The sequence below is a fragment of the Urocitellus parryii genome, chromosome 10 (genome assembly GCF_045843805.1).
Source record: "Urocitellus parryii isolate mUroPar1 chromosome 10, mUroPar1.hap1, whole genome shotgun sequence".
Lineage (NCBI taxonomy): Eukaryota > Metazoa > Chordata > Mammalia > Rodentia > Sciuridae > Urocitellus > Urocitellus parryii.
The window spans coordinates 132,297,557-132,303,556 of NC_135540.1; positions in this window are offsets into that span (position 1 = coordinate 132,297,557).

A 6,000-nucleotide genomic window follows, 5' to 3' on the forward strand; every position below is an offset into this window, starting at 1 on the left:
CCAACCAAGAATCTTGTATTCAGCAAAATTAAGCTTTAGATTTGAAGATGAAATAAAAACCTTCCATGGGACTGGGGATGTGGCTCAAGTGGTAGCACGCTCGCCTGGCATGCATGCGGCCCGGGTTTGATCCTTAGCACCACATACAAAAAACAAAGATGTTATGTCTGCCGAAAACTAAAAAATAAATATTAAAATTATTTTTTTTTAAAAAAAAACCTTCCATGGTAAACAAAAGTTGAAAGAATTTATAGCTAGAAAACCAACACTACAAAACATCCTTGGAAAAATATTCCATGAAGAGGAAAAAAAAAACAACAATGAAAATCAGCAGAGGGAGATAGTACCTAAAGTAAAAAACTAATCAAAGAAGAAAATCAAGTCAAGTTAAATAACAAAAATAAACAAATATGGCTGGGAATACAAACCAAGTCTCAATAATAACCCTGAATGTTAATGGCTTAAACTCACCAATCAAAAGACATAGGCTAGCAGATTGAATTTTAAAAAGACCCAACAATATGCTACCTCCAGGAGACTCATCTGACAGGAAAAGACATACACAGACTGAAGGTGAAAGATTGGGAAAAATCATACCACTCACATGGACTACAGAAACAGACAGAGATTTCCATCCTTGTATCAAATGAAGTAGACTTCAAGACGAAGTTAATCAAAAGGGATAAAAATAAACATTATATACTGCTCAAGGAAAGCATACACCAATAAGGCATAACAATCATAAATATATATGTCCCCAAACAATTGTGTAGCTATGTTCATCAAACAAATTCTTCTCAAGTTCAAGAGTCAAATTGACCACAACACAATAACCTTGGGTGATTTTAACACACCTCTCTCACCACTAGATAGATCTTCCAAACAAAAGTTGAATAAAGAAACTATATAACTCAACAATACGATCAATAACTTAGACTTAACAGACATATATAAAATATTTCAACCCACATCAAGTACATACACTTTCTTCTCAGCAGCACATGGATCCTTCTCTAAAATAGACAATATACTATGCCATAAAGCCACTCTAAGCAGATACAAAAAATTAGAGATACTATCATGCATTTTATCAGATCATAATGGAATGAAATTGTAAATCAATGAAAAAATAAAAAGTAAAAATTACTCCAACACCTGGAGACTAACAATATGCTACTGAATGAACAATGGGTTGCAGAAGACATCAAGGAAGAGATTAAAAAATTCTTACTGGTAAATGAGAACATAAACAACAGCAAATCCAAATCTCTGGGACACTATGAAAGCAGTACTCAGAGGAAAGTTCATTGCATGGAGTTCATTCTTTAAAAGAAGAAAAAGTCAACAAATAAATGACCTCACATTACATCTCAAAGGCCTAGAAAAAGAAGAACAATTCAACAGCAAAAGCAGTAGAAGGCAAGAAATAATTAAAATTAGAGCTGAAATCAATGAAAGCAAAACAAAAGAAACAATTGAAAAAACTGACAAAACAAAAACCTAGTTCTTTGAAAAAATAAGTAAAATTTACAGACCCTTAGCTATGCTAATGAAGAGAAGAAGAGAGAAAACACAAATTACCAGCATATGTGATGAGAAAAGTAATATCACAAAAGACACTACAGAAATACAAAGGAAAATCAGAAATTATTTTTGAAAAATTATTCTCCAATAAAATAGAAAGATATTGAAGGCATCCACCTTTAAAGAAGAACTAATACCAATACTCTTTAATTTATTTCAGGAAATAGAAAAAGAGGCAGCACTTCCAAACTCATTCTATGAGGCCAAATGTCATCCTGATTCCAAAACCAGGCAAAGACACATCAAAGAAAGAAAACTTTAGACCAATATCTCTAATGAACATAGATGCAAAAATTTTCAATAAAATTCTGGAAAATCAAATATAAAAAACATATCAAAAAGATCATGCACCATGTAAAGTGGGGTTCATACACTCAAACATAAGAATCATATGATCATCTCAATAGACACAGAAAAATCATTTGACAAAATACAGCACCCCCTCATGTTCAAAACACTAAAAAAAAAAAAAAAAAACTAGGGATAACAGGAACATATCTCAACATCATAAAGGCTATCTATGCCAAGTCCCAGGCCAACATCATTCTAAATGGAGGAAAATTGAAGGCATTCCCTCCAAAATCTGGAACAAGACAGGGGTGTCCTATTTCACCACTTCTATTTAACATAGTTCTTGAAACGCTGGCCATAGCAATTAGACAGATGAAAGAAATTAAAGGGATACATATAGGTTAAGGAGAACTTAAATTAGCACTATTTTCTGATGATATGATTCTATATCTAGGAGACTCATAAAGCTCCACCAGAAAACTTCTAGAACAAGTAAACAAATTCAGCAAAGTAGCAGGATATAAAATGAACATCCATAAATCAAAGGCAATTTTGTATATCAGAGAAAAATCCTCAGAAAGGGAAATGAGGAAAACTGCCCATTTACAATAGCCTCAAAAAAAAATAAAATACTTGGGAATCAACTTAACAAAAGAGGTGAAAGATCTATACAATGAAAACTACAGAGCAATAAAGAAAGAAATCAAAGAAGACTTTAGAAGATGGAAAGATCTACCTTGCTCTTGGATAGGCAGAATTAATATTATCAAAATGACCATATTACCAAAAGCACTATACAGACTTAATGCAATTCTGATCAAAATCCCAATGGCATTTCTCATAGAAATGTAAAAAGCAATCATGAAATCCATCTGGAAAAATAAGAGATCCGGAATAGCTAGAGAAAGCTTTAGCAGGAAGAGTGAAGCAGGTGGCATCACTATTCCAGACTTTAAACTATACTACAGAGCAATATCAACAAAAACAGCATGGCATTGGCACCAAAACAGACTGGTAGACTTATGGCACAGAATAGAGGACACAGAGTCCAACTCACAAATTTACAATTATCTTATATTAGACAAAAGTGCCAAAAATATACTTTGGAGGAAAGATAGCCTCTTCAACAAATGGTGCTGGGAAAACTGGAAATCCATATGCAACAAAATGAAATTAAAACCCTATCTCTCACCATGCACAAAACTCAACTCAAAGTGTATCAAGGACCTAGGAATTAAACCAGATGTCTAATAGAAGAAAAAATAGCCTTAATCTTCATCATGTGGGATTAGGCCCCAACTTCCTTAATAAGACTCCTGTAGCACAAGAATTAAAATCAAGAATCAATAAATGGGATGTACTCAAATTAAAAAGTTTTTTGTCCTCAGCAACAGAAACAATCTGTGAGGTGAATAGAGAGCCTACATCCCAACAAATTTTTACCCCTCACACATCAGATAGAGCACCAATATCTAGGGTATATAAAGAACTCAAAGAGCTAAACACCAAAAAAAAAAAAAAAAAAAAAAAAAAACAAATAACTCAACCAATAAATGGGCCAAGGACCTGAACAGATACTTATCAGAAAAGGATTTACAATCAATCAACAAATATATGAAAAAATGATCAATATCTCTAGCAATTAGAGAAATGCACATCAAAACTACTCTAAGATATCATCTCATTCCAGTCAGAATGGCAGATATTGTGAAGACAAACAACAATAAGTGTTGGTGAGGATGTGGGGGAAAAGGTACACTCATACATTGCTGGTGGGACTACAAATTGGTGCAGCCAATATGGAAAGCAGTATGGAGATTCCTTGGAAAACTGGGAATGGAACCAACATTTAACCCAGCTATTCCTCTCTATTCTCAAAGGACTTAAAAACAGCATACTACAGGGACACAGACACATCAGTGTTTATAGCAGCACAATTCACAATAGCTAAACTGTGGAAGCAACCTAGATGCCCTTCAGCAGATTAATGAATAAAAAAAATGTGGCATATATACACAATGGAATATTACTCTGCAATAAAAGAGAATAAAATCATGGCATTTTTAGCAGGTAAATGGATGGTGTTGGAGAAGATAATGCTAACTGAAGTCAGCCAATCCCCAAAAAACAAATGCCGAATGTTTTCTCTGATATAAGGAGACTGATTCATAGTGGGGCAGGGAGGGGGAGCACGGGAGGAACAGAGGAACTCTAGATAGGGCAGAGGGGTAGGAGGGGAAGGGAGGGGGAAGGGGGTTAGCAAGAATGGTGGAATATGATGGACATCGTTATCCAAAGTACATGTATGAAGACAGGAATTGGTGTCAACATACTTTATATTCAACCAGAGATATGAAAAATTATGCTATATATCTGTAGTAAGAATTGTAATGCATTCTGCTGTCATTTATTTTTTAAAAATCAATTAAATTTTTTTTAAAAAAAGGAAACAAACACCATTCAAATTAGCATAAGCAAACCAAAGAGGAATTCCTTGGCTCCTATTGCTGGGAAGGGTATTGTAATGCCTCGCAGCATTAAAAGAAGAGTTGGGGGAGATGGTAGAGTCAGTGGGGCCAGGACTCTGTCCCCCTCTTTTATCTCTGCTTGCTTCAGATTTTCAGCCTCATGTTCTCCCATTATGGCTGCAGCCCCCACGTTAGTGTCTCTAGGCTGTGCCTGATCCACTGGGCCACACAAGTGGAAAAGGGCAGGCTCCTTTCTCCAGGGTCCACAGATAGACAGACCCTGGAAGGATCTGATTAGCCCTATCCACGTCAAACACCTGCCCCTAGGTGGGAAAATACCATAGGCCAGACCTAGATAAAGAGAAAGAAAGGTATGTATGTCATCAAGCAATTAAATAGGCAGGCTTTCAGGAAAGACAATCACTTCCAACACCCATTAAAAATAGTAATAATTGGTATCTGTGTAATTTAAATGTCATGCAAGGAGATTCACAAATGAGCAAACGTGTTCTACTTGGTCTTTTAAAAGTTAAACAAGTATCAACATTTTGTAATCTTGCAATCCACTCTCCGCACTCAAAATACATATATCCAGGGTTTCTTCAAAGTGCAAGATCTAGTGATGTCTAGTTAGGAGTTAGAGAGCTGCTTTCCACTGGGGCAGACCCTTTCCCATTCATCCTGTCCGTCCCACTCATGCATGTCACCTAAGCCCTGAGGCATTTGAGAGTCGGACCCTGGTGAGGCGTTCAAATTTATGGGCTTTTTAAAAAATATTTCCAGTGATGTTTAGCCACTGTCATTTTAATATCCTTGAAGAATCTGAACTCAAGAGCCTTCACGACAGGCCCAAGATCACGTGGCTGATAACTAGAGGCCCCAATGGCAAAGAAGAAGCTATCAACCTTACTTTAAAGCAGTGGAATATTTTCTCCCAAATGCAATGGCGGGTGGATCACCTGCACGTCAACACATGGAAGCTGGTCTCTGCAGATGAGGTAGGGGAAGGGCTGGGGACTCAGGTCAGGGTCCCACTGGCCTTTCAGCCTCTCTCACTTTCTAACTCCATTGCCACCCTGAGTTTGTCCTCCTCCACAGGCTCCTAAGGCATTTTTATAGAGCAAAGTGGGGAACCATCTGCCATGATGGCCTTGAAGTGTCAGTGTTAGGCACTGTCTAGCACTGTGGGAAATTGATCTTTCAGGGACATGGGATGGATACCTCTATAATATATTATTGCACATAATATTTCATACACAGTGATATATAATCTATAAGGCTGACTATAATGAGGCTATATATTTTAATATTCGTGTATGTGGTTCTAAAGGATGTTTGCATGTGAAGTAATCTATCCATTCAGCTACATAGACTCTACAAGAAGAACCTTCAAAATCATTATTATTTCAGCTCTATTACATCAGTGTTTTATTATTTCAGTATTTTAACATAGGAAGTAGAAAACCATGTGGCCCATGGAAGATTTAGGGCAACAGAGGCATGGAACGCTGCCTGAGAAAGTGCCACCCAAGGTCAGGCTGGCCAGCACCTTGATGTCCACTCAAAGCAGCAACATGCACAGTGCACAGGCCCCTAGAAGCAGCTGGTGGTGTGCAGTAGCCTCCAGAGAATGCTAGGTCCCCCATCCCCAACTTTG